Source organism: Rhipicephalus sanguineus, chromosome 9 (assembly GCF_013339695.2).
Source record: "Rhipicephalus sanguineus isolate Rsan-2018 chromosome 9, BIME_Rsan_1.4, whole genome shotgun sequence".
Lineage (NCBI taxonomy): Eukaryota > Metazoa > Arthropoda > Arachnida > Ixodida > Ixodidae > Rhipicephalus > Rhipicephalus sanguineus.
In genome coordinates, this window is record NC_051184.2 from 106,497,507 (window position 1) to 106,509,119 (window position 11,613).

The following is an 11,613-nucleotide window of genomic DNA, read 5'->3' on the forward strand; positions in this document are numbered from 1 at the left end:
CCGAATCTCCTACCAGGCACTGCTCCTACATGTTTGTTCTCTACGCCAGCATGTGCCGTTCAGAAGAAGCTAATCTGCCCGCATAGTCTCCAGAGTTTTCTTTTCTTCGTTTTACAATTTATCAGCGCCATGTGTGGCCTACACAACGAGCTTATACCGAAACTACAAAGCTTGGTTTCAACGGGAAACTCCACAGAGCGCAGGCTCACACGCGCGAAAGCACGCCAGCGAGCGGCAGCGCCGTCTGCACGCTGGATCGCGCAATCTTTCCACCTGGCAGGCGCGCTCACGACACTAAGGAGACCTTCCTAGCCCGTATAGTTCTGCGTTCGTGTGATCGTCGTGCCGAGTTCTGTTTGTGCGGTCGACTTTTAACGCGCTGCCTCGCATTGTGTGTATTGTGTGTTGTATTTCGTGGTTACTGACGTAAGCGCAACTATACGCGGTACCAGGCAAATAGTCACGAGATGCCGACCGTGCGACTTCAATCTCTGCGACTGCTTTGTTCGGTGTGACCGACGGACGCGATTCATAGTTTTGAAGAACACCTTCTTCAAATGTTTCCGCACGTCAGTGAGTAGCAGCGCCGCAATCCTTTGTCGACGACGCGTTCTGTGGCCCTGGAAAATGCCTTTACGCTCGGGGACGGCCGGTAGCTCGGCGATTCCTCGCTTGGCGCACCATTGAAAACCGGCGGTCATCCAGCAGTGTACGCTGCCAGCGTATTTTTTATTGCCAGAGGTAAGTGAACGTTACGCTTCGTACATTGTGAGTTATTGTTATTGTAGTACGCCTTGTCGCCGAAGAAAATCGCATAACGTGTTGGTAGTGTATGCGGTTGTAGTTGTGAGGATTGTGCTCGCGCATGACATTTGTCAAGAACGTAGTCGGTAGTGTTATGAAGTTTTGGTAATTAGCTCGCTTGCACGCACTGCTCTACGCTAATATTTGCTGAAAGGAGACAACATTTTTGTCAGGCTCACCATTGTCATGCGTTTTATGCATGTCTCTTGACAAATTACTTGGAGTAACGCCGTGAAACCGAAGCTTCAACATCCATTTCGTTCGCACGAGCTCTGAAGGAATAATCATCAGCCACCGTGTGAATCGTGAATCGGTACAGTGGGAGAAATAAAGTGTATTTAGGGATGTTTTCTTTAGGCGTGCATTTTATTTGTCATTAAGTAACGTGACCCTCAAAAGCGTTTAGGTTAGCATTCTTGGACATTGCTTATCATCTTTCAAGCAATAGATAACATAGATTTGCTAAAAATGCAATTTCTGCAGCATGACATTGTATTTTGTTCAGTTGGTTTGCCCCATTTTTATCCTTTATGCACGTTGACCTAATTTGACAAGCCGTACTTTCAGCTGAATTTTCAATTGCTTTTAGCACTATATGTGCGTCCGTGTATTGAAGTCCCACCTCTCATCGCATAATAATAGCTTGTGAAGAACAACGCTTGTCTTGAATTAGCCATTTATCAGAGCTCTTCCTCCCTCCTCAAAGGGCAAGGTGCTGCTGGCACACCTGGTTCGGCTTTTCTTAACCTTTTTTTTTAATGCTGAAGTTTTTTGCAACGTACTGCAGGTAGCAAACAGCAGTGCCACAACAAACAGTGGAGTGCTGACCATGCAGTCCAGAAGGTGGCTGAGGCAAGTATGCTATAGGAGGTGCTTATTCAGGCAGAAGAAATAAGCATCTGTAGCCAACGTAAAGGTAATGTACAAAGTTCCATTTAATGAAGAAGAATCTTGTTTTGAGCTAGTCATGTCGAAGGGAAACAATGAGCGCTAGATAATTGAGATGGAAATGCAGAGTAACAATGTTATGTATGCCAGCAACCAACTTAAATTTATTCATGCAAAAGGGTTATTTCCAACTGGTTCATTTGGGGGAAGAGCCCACAGTTTCCACGAATGGGCATACCTGGTAGCCGTTGCACAACCTGTTACTGTGTTTTCGCACTCATTATTATGTGCCACTTACTCTTGTGACGTTCCGCCAAGGTGAAATTACTTCACATAAACAGCAGCGAGAAGGCTCTTGCTAGCCAGTTCAATTAAGACAGCGTTACCGTAGCTTTTAGTTCCAGTAAACCAGCTAAGCTGTATAGAAGAGCGTACTCCATGTTTGTCACCATGGACAGTGCATTTTGCCTGGGAACATGGCTTAGTTTTGAAAAGGAAAATGTTGCCTTTCTGTAAAACGTGGTACTGGGAAATGGCATTGTGCCAAAAATATTAAGGTTTATGACTTCTTGCAGCACGCATTGTTGTACAGGGATGTTAGCGTTTTCATAAATGCAATGCATGGTGCCTGAAGAATATAGCGGCCCACTTTAAAATTTATAACTTCATGATTTCAGTATCTGGGACAGACTTTACTGTATACGGTTTGTTTCTGGAAAGCTTCAACCTATCTTGCAATTCTTCAAGGCCAATACTGAATTTGCTGTGTACATTTGGCTGCACATTCTCATCACTTATGCTAAACAACAGGCTTGAGTGATGTGTGGAATTCTTGTCAATCAATTTTATTGATTACCTCGGACGATCTATTCTGCTTCCCACAGTTATTGGGTGCTTTGTGTGCATGTGCTATGCATGCTAGAAATGAAAACAGGGAATGCAGCTGGCAGCATCAACGAGTACAATGCCCATAGGCTATTATGAGGTGCGAAATGTTGCCACTGCTAGAATTTACATTATGTGTGCATGGTACAGCTGATTGTGTAATTTAGCACTTTCCAGCTACTTACGCAGTTGGAGCAGATGTCGATCATGTTTACTGTGGTATGGCACGGCCACCAAGTTTGTGCATTCTGCATACCAGGAAACCTGACACGAAGCAACGTATTGCTGTGATGGCAGCTAAGTGAGAACGAATGAGTTTGTCTTCTCTGTAGATTTGTCAATACCATTACAGAGGCTTGTTAAGTGCATTCAAGCGGCTTTAGCAATGCACTTGCAGCTACAGAGCCAGTAAAGGCAGCCAATTTCATCATCAGAGTTCACTCTGCAAATCCCACTTTCCATAAAGGGCATTGTTTTGTGATAGCTTAAGGTCAAAACTTGCTCAATGAAACAGACCTTGGTGTCTGACATTACATGAATTATGATAATTGTTATATCTCATGTGAAATTATGCCATTGTTTTTTTTTCATATTCTTACTTTGCATACACACTTTACGACTGCACCCTCCCCAACCGAATCTTTACTAGTGCTACATTCTGTTATGGGTGAAAACAATTATTGAACTAAAAACCAGGCCAAGGAAAGCAGTATGATGCCCTGTAATGTAGGAGGATGCCACTATTGCAGTGTTTAGTCTAGAGCTGAATTTAATGAGAAAGGGCAGCAATGTAGGTCATCTGTCGATATTTGCAGACCATAATTGTGTTGTGGTCATTTTGTTATCGCAGGAAGCATCTTCAAAAGGCAGTGCTACAAGGATGTGAGCAGCAGTTTCCCTTCAACGAACGGGTCAAACTCATGGAAGCCACGAGCCTGCTGCTTCTGGCCTACACAAACATGCAGCGACCATAGTAAAGTTCTTGCAAAGGTGTGAGACATCCCTATGCTGCATGGATTGAGCATGTTATTGCCTGTTTTTTATAGCTTATAGTAATATGTCTACAAGTGTACTTCCTTCTAGTGTATATTTACATTCTCTTAAAGGGCCAGTCAGCAGGCTCCGACTTCTTTTTTTTACACCTCCCAAACAAGCTCGCTAATTCGTACAGAGGGCCGCAGGAATCACATTGTGCGAATGTCAGACACTCCACTTCTAAAAACAATAACCGCACCTCCTCTTCAGCGCTTGACCAGTCCTCTTTGCTAGCGAAGTGCTGTAATGTTGCCTATGAGCAACATTAAGTAACGCTGACTGCTGAATAGTCCTCTGCAATACGAAACGGCATTTTGGCTTTGTGATGATGCAGTATCTGTGGTTGTCACAAGTGTTGCGAATTGGTTTATCTCGCCAGTGCTTTGACTGTGCTTCCTCACCGCACCGCTCTGGCACAGTGGCACACCGAGGAAGCCCCTCTTCAGGATGGTCAGGCTGAGCGAGAAGCTGAAACCAGCTGGAATGTTTGTTCTGTCCCCTGTGGCTTCATTATTACACCACTTAATCAAAAAATTAATGTGACAACATGTTCACGTTGTACAAGCGTGCAGTTGTCACAAATTTTAGACTCCGGGGTTGTTTAGGGGCCCTTTAGCCTTAAATTATGAATGGTAAATTCACACGTCACGTGGTTTTCTTGCTTTATTTTTTGCAATGCTGATTTTTAAAATAGCATGTCAGCTTCTGTGAGTGGTAATTTATACATTTATCATACAAAACATCCTGCTATATTCAACAAGTGTTGTTATAGATTTTTCATGGCACCAGAGCCACCTGCTTTTTGCCGTGTGGCAGCTACATGGAAGTTCATTGCTATGCTGCTTTGTTTAACTGATATCTTTTCAATCAATGCGTTTCACAGTCCAGGGTGTTTGGTGTATTTGCATCTTGATGTGTTTAATATCATACAAGTGATGGATTTTTTCTGTCTTCTAGTGTTTACTTTGCAGCTATTTAACTGTGGTTCTCAGGGGCATATCTAGACAGGAACATCAATTCTGCTAAGCTTTGGTTCGAAAAGAGACGCTGAACAGGAGTTCCTTAGGTGCATGCCCTGAGCACCAGCCCTTTGGATTACAGAAATATCTAAACTGCATAATGTCTGCAGCTCCTTGCTTAATTGCATGTCTTTCTTCAACCTACAGCTCTTTCCATAATCCTTAACATTAACCTACATTACCAAGTGAACATCCCCCGCTGCAATACAGTGGTTATAATGGTCAGCTGCTGATCTGAACTGTGCGAGTTCGATCCTTGATGGAGTGGTTGCACTTTCGGTGGAGGTGCAAATCCTAGAGGTTCCTGTGCTTTTAATTTCACGTTTACATACAGAACCCCATTGTTATTATTACATCAGCAAGTGGACAGAGTGGTAATTCTAGATTGTATACATATTTAGTATAACAGACAGCTGAGCTGGTTGGTAGGTATTCATGTTAAAAAGGCAGGGCATGCAAACATGGACACAAGAGAGAAACCAAGACACCACTAACGCCAACTGGAAAGGTGGACAGTGGCACAAAATAAAGTAGACACAGAAACTTATCTGTGCATGCCCAGGCAAGAGGCGATACCTATCAATCTGGCATGCGCGATAGTCTACGTGAGAGATAACTGCTCAAGCATTTGATTTCTTCTTTATGCTAGTTAATCGATGGTTCGCTCTCTCGTGCACTGCCATTATTGATATGCCAGGCCTCGACAATTGGACGCATTTCTTCATTCATGTGCTTGTACAAAACTGCATTCATCGAATTTTGGCGTGCATTTACGCTCTCGACAATGTAAAGGTAGATTAGGTGATGAGCCTCCAGTTAGTGATCTCAGCGTTTTAGGTGTCTTGACTCTCTCGTGTCCATGTTTGCATGCCCCATCTTTTTAACATGTATTCATATAGTGCGTAAGAGAAATAGGTTATCTAGTGAGTTATTTGGAAAGTAAGTTTAGGGCGAACACCAATATAGCAGTGTAAATTAAATTTAAGCCATGAATGCATCGGGCTGGATTAGGAAACAATATAATGGCGAAATATAGCCGCTTGCTCTTTGCTTATACTTGTCTCAGTTTCTTGTCTCGTATGCTTTGACAATGACCAGGTGTCGTGTTGGATGCTACCTATTGGTTATGAGCTATACATAGACAAAGCAGCGGCTGTTTGGATGCTTTCTAAACAGCTACCTCATGGGGAGAGAAAAGTTCATTTGGGTTATGTGAGGCATGCTAAAAAAAGTCGACTTGTTTCTGATGTTTTTGTTTTCCTGGCAGACATTCTACACGAACTTGCCCAAAGGCGGAAGGAAGGCACGCACAGATGGACGCACAGAAATCATGGGGCTGCCGTAGAAGCTGTGAATGAGCATTAACCTGTGAGTATGTGTCTTAAACATTTTGCTGAAGCCTTTTATTTTGGCTGAACATTCTTATCGATGCTTTGTATTCCCTGATTTGTAGTGCAATATTGTTACACCCTGTTGCTTTCACAACAGAGCTCTTTAGTCTGGTACAAGGCCCAAAAAGTTCGACCTAGATGACCAAATTGCGGCAGGTAGTTGTTTCCACAATTAATGCATTAGTGTAAAAAACGCAATAGACGGAGCACAAGAAAAAGGAAGACACAAACAGTGCTGTGCTCATGTGCTCAGTCTTCTGCACTGCTTTGTTTACGCTCTGTCATACCAACACACACAAGCATCCATTTTAGCTTATGTAGTAGTCCAGCTCATGCACTTGGTAACGTTCTCCAACAGCAGGATTACCGGATATCTGGCTTGTGAAGTCAATCTAAAGTGCATGCCTGTTCGTGTAGACTTGTGTGCATCCACTATTGAGATGGAAATGCAGCTGTGTTTTAATATTTTAGCCAGTATAGCTCGTGAATGGAATTTGGAGCTGTGACAGCAACACTTTTATAGGGGGCGAGTTACTAAATTATTGTAGACTTGTGTGCATCCACCATTGAGATGGAAATTCAGCTGTGTTTTAATATTTTAGCCAGTATAGCTCGTGAATGGAATTTGGAGCTGTGACAGCAACACTTTTAGAGGGGGCGAGTTACTAAACTATTGTGTATTTCTCGATGTTTGCATGTTATAAAACCATAGCTGGTTAAAATTAGTCCAGATTTTACGCTATTTCTTAACATATGACCTTCCGTACTGTTCGAAGGCATTGAACCATATGAAATGCTTTGTGCCTTTGTGTGTGTGCCGAAGGTTAGGAGTCATTATACTAGAGATAGATAAAAATAGGTCAGAGGTTAAAGTAAATTTTTCGCAATCAACTTCTTCAGAGCAGGGTTTTGAAGTAATTTAGCAATACAAGCAGATTAGTGCTTCATTTTAGTGTCTGACAGTGCACACTGTTTTATTTTAGTACCTACTTGGGTCATTTCACGCCAGTGTGCCAGGTCGTTTTTTGACCATTTCCAATATTTTGTAAAACTGGTGCTGTTATGTTTCAGTGTGGGAAGTAGTCATTCAAGCGTTATTTTCGGGGAAAGAATTGCATGATGCAGCAAAGACCTTTCAAACTTCGCATGCAGAAATGAAGCTGTGTCAGGCAAATTAATTGACACATGGTTATTGCGTCGAGCTATTACTACAAAGCATTTGTTTCTTTAACATAGTCACCAATCTTTCATGACTATGATAGTCGAATTTATTTTGATTTCAATTTATGCTATTTGCAGTCGTGAGGAAACATTGCAAAATGCACCATTTTTAAGTATATTGTAAAAAAGACTGAATGTTTCATGTGAAATATATTCACAGTATGCGTTCAGTGCATATACCAAGGGTTGAAAATGCTGCTGGCAAAAAGAAGCAAAAATGTCTTCAAAATTGACACTTGGAAGAAGTAGTGTTTGAACCCATATTGCGGGATCTCTTTCACTGTGTAGCAATCCCAGCTAAAATATTGCCTACACATCATAGTGTGCTTTCCTTGTGCGATAATTTAGACAAAGTTTTTAAGGTGTAATATTATCTTCAAGCGAAAAATAATTTTTTCAAATGAAAAATAACAAGGCTGTGGGAAGTTTCTTGGAGCTTTGCCTTCACTGCACAGCACATCATTGTTCTTGCATGGTATTTCAGACAGAAGTATTGCTTAAATCTGCAACATTTAGACTTGCACTATATGAGCACAGGGGCACCCGCGTGAATCCTGTGCCAATGTGCTGTGCAGCGAAGGTCAAGGAATGAGACTGTGCAGGCTAGGGATTATTCACTTCAGTAAATTTTTCCTTGCTTACAACCAAGCAGTATATATTTTTTTAAATGGAATATAAATTGCCAGCAAAGTATACCACACAATAATGTCTTGGCGACATTTCTGTTTGGAATGCTACATAGCAAAAGCTAAGCTGCAATATGGGTCAAAAGCTATTTTTTCAGACTGTTACAGTTTGGGTGGAACGTTTCTGATTATTTTGTTTTCATAGTAGTTTTATGACAAAGTGGATATCTATTTACTTATTTATTTATTACTTGACAATACTGCTGACACCAGTAAGCAGTATTGCAAAGTGGGCTACAGGGATAAGTTACACATAAAATGATCTTGCTAAGCAAAAACAGGAGCATAACATATACAAAACACAAGATAAACCAAGAACATCTATACAACCGTCTTAAGGAAAATGATAAGGGAACAGCACAAAATACAAAGGCAATGAACTTTAGAAATCAACCTTCGGTATTCCATACGAAAGAATTAGTCTTTCTCCTGATAAATGTTAACATTAGAACTTCAGCATTTTGCAGTGTTTCCTTATGGCTGAAAAAATGTAACTTGAAATGCAAATTAGTAAACTATTTTAGCCATGAAACACTGCCACCCTCAGATTAAAGAAAGAAATATTCTGCATTAAAACGGAAACAAACAGCGCTGGACATGGGATGAAGAAAGAACAATAGACGAGGGTGCTGTCGCCCTCGTCTACCTTTTTTTCCGTCCCGTGCCCAGCGCTGTTTGTTCCCGTTGTAATCATGTACTAACCAGCCCAGTTAGGTGCTCTCCTGAAATATTTTGCTCTAATTGCTCAAAGCAATAACTTTGTATAAGTTATCTTGCATGACGCAGTTTCACATCTGTAGATGGATGGATGCTATGTGTGTTCCCTTTAAAGCGAAGCATTGACATGCAAGTGGCCAAGCTCAATTTTTGAACTGGCTTAATGCCTTTCCTACCTGAATTAAATTTCTTTCCTTAAAAAAACTTATAATAGGTAGCTTATTTTTCGGCATTGTACATAAAGACCCTGCAAGTTTGTTTTTGGCTGTTCTCGCTGCTTTTCCACTACCAATCCTCCATCTGTCTTTTACTGATTTCTCTTGTGGATGTGTTCATCTTTATCAAGCTTTCTCTAAGCCTAGGGCTTCATGAGAGCTAGTTCCCAATAGCACATGGGTGGACATTTTTACATTTATTTAAAAGGTGGTCCGTCATTTCCATATCTCTCTCACAACCAGTGCATGTGACGCCTACTTACTGGATCTCACTTTATGACTGCATATTCTAAGACAAGATTAACTCGCTTCAGACATTGCACTAGCTTATCATATGCTTCCCTCCTTACTTCGTCCTTATTCTTGCAATAGTTACTCACAGCTTTTCATTTTTAGTATTTGCTATCCATTAAATCATCTCCACCTCTCTGACATTGCACCTAACGCTTATCGTGCATAAAGTTTAATGCATGGTCTCAGCATCACGAAATTTCGTCCTGGAAATTATCACTTGACTACAGGTATGATCTTTTTAGCAGCATGATCTTTTTCAACAGCAAAGGAGTTCGCTAAAAAACCACCTTTTATACTTAAAATGGGGATGACTAATTCCATACCTCGTTTATTAAAGTTAACCTCTTTCAATTTCCTTACGCTTGTTCTTTGTGTTGTGCTTGCCTCATGGTTTGCAGTCTTTATGGATCTGGTATATTTAAAGAGTTGAATAGCCGGTCACCTGCTTATGACACTGCAGCTTAAGCATTGCACCCACTACCATTGCCATAATAGCATTTGGTACAGTAGAGGTTTGTAATGAATGTAACGAGATGTACAGCTCATGTAAATAATTGTTGAACAACGAATGTTGTTGGAGCTAGTGATTCAACAAGAGGACTCGTCTTTAGAGGGGCAACGAATTGCATCAAGGTTGCTGCAACAACTTAGACACATCACTTTGTTGAAACATTGGCTCCAACAACACGCTTTGTTCAATGGTTTGACATTCATTCAAGCCGCCATCTTCAGCTCAACTTTTGTCGCGTTAAGATGTACAGGATATACAACTGTCATGTTGTTTTCTGATAGAATTCAAGAGCTATTGACAGCAAGCCTTGCTTCTCAATTTAATTCTCATCCTTTACGTTTACGCTTTAATCTTTGTCATCTTCAGCCTTATTATATGTGCACTGCAGCAGTAGCCCTTCGCAGTGGTCTACAATTTGCCTCGCCTTGTGCGAGCTGATTCCATTTTACACATGCGCAATTCTTCATTTCTTCACCCACATAACTCTCGGCAGCATTAAGTACAAGAATTGTAACTGTTAAGACTTTTGCTTCAACATCATGACAATAATTGAATAGAATTGGTAATGCACGTAAATAAATACTCTTGCAGTTAGAACGTAGTGTGTTTAACCCTGAATTCTTGTGTACTATAGCAATAAGTCTTCGTGAAATCATGCTGCTTGTTCTTCATATAATCAGAACGAGTCCAGAAATATCTCAAAATACCGTTTCTGCTTTTTTGATTTCTGAAACAGTGATGCTAAGGGAGGCCACGTGCACATGCACCATGGCAATGTTTAAATGTGTATAAATTCTGAACATTGCTGTTGCTCTAGGTGTTTTCTTTCACTTCCTTTTCAGACGTACAGAAAGGAGCGAAGTGGAGCTGTCCATGGGCCGTGCACACAGTTTCATAAGCGGGCTTGCAACACTTTTGACAAATATGTTCCTGAATACATCTGCCAAAGTGGCATTTAAAGAAGCATGTAGTAGTGTACTTCACTGTTTATTTGGCATGAAGCAGCAGGTATGCTTCCGTCATCAGCAAGTTCACACAATACAGTGCATCTACACATGGCATGCTACCCCCACATCTACCAGCTCGGGATGTGTAGCTTGATTGTAAAATGTTTACTTTGACTTAACACAACAATTATTAACAAAATGACATGAAAGTTTTGCCACCTATGCAGGCGACATTCTCAGTATACGCTGCCAAATATAAGCGGAGTTTGACCAGTCCATTAGTCGCACATTTCCTTGTAAACATCTCGTAGAGGGCCGCTGTTGTTGTTGCAAGCCAATGCGCCGTGATGAATGAACCATGATTCCAAAATTTTTCTTTTCCTCCGACCTTTGTACACGAGGTAGCATCGTCGAATTGATTAGGTCAAAGTTATGCCTTGTCATTCAGCAGCGTTCAACAAGCTCCGTCTTAGAACATGTTGCATGGGTGGTTTTCGCAACATCCTCTTTGTGTTCTTTAACCTTCGATTACCTTCTTCAACCCATTTCGCCTATGCAAGTTGTGTTGCAATCCCCACATTGTACTTTGTAGATGATCCCGCTCTAATCTTCGGCGGTGTTTGTGTATACCTTGTCCTTAGGACATGTGTTCACAAAGCCCAAAGACCGCACACCTGCGGATGATTAGAGCAGGGTACTCTACAGAGTACGTTGTGGGGTTCACGACACCACTTACATCGGCGAATCGGGCAGGAAAATGCCAAAGACGTTCAAAGAACACAAAGTGGGAATGTTGCTAAAGCCACCCATGGAGCGCATTTTAAGACAGCTTGTTGAATACTGCTAGACGACAGGTTATAGCTTTGACCTTAACAATGCGACGATGCTGGCTCAGGAGCGAAGGTGGAGGAAAACTATTGGAATTATGGTTCATGCGTCATGAAGCATCTGCTTGAAACAACAACCACAGACCCATACCGAACGTGTACGTGGACGTATG

At 41.5% G+C, this 11,613-nt stretch overlaps 1 long non-coding RNA gene across 1 annotated transcript; it reads left to right on the forward strand.

Annotated features, from left to right (window-relative positions):
- The first annotated feature begins 303 nt into the window (after positions 1–303).
- LOC125759860 (uncharacterized) lies at positions 304–3,510 on the forward strand. Its single transcript, XR_007417567.1, has 3 exons — positions 304–741; positions 1,592–1,720; positions 3,428–3,510. It is a non-coding gene; the product is annotated as an uncharacterized LOC125759860 (long non-coding RNA).
- The last annotated feature ends 8,103 nt before the right edge of the window (positions 3,511–11,613 follow it).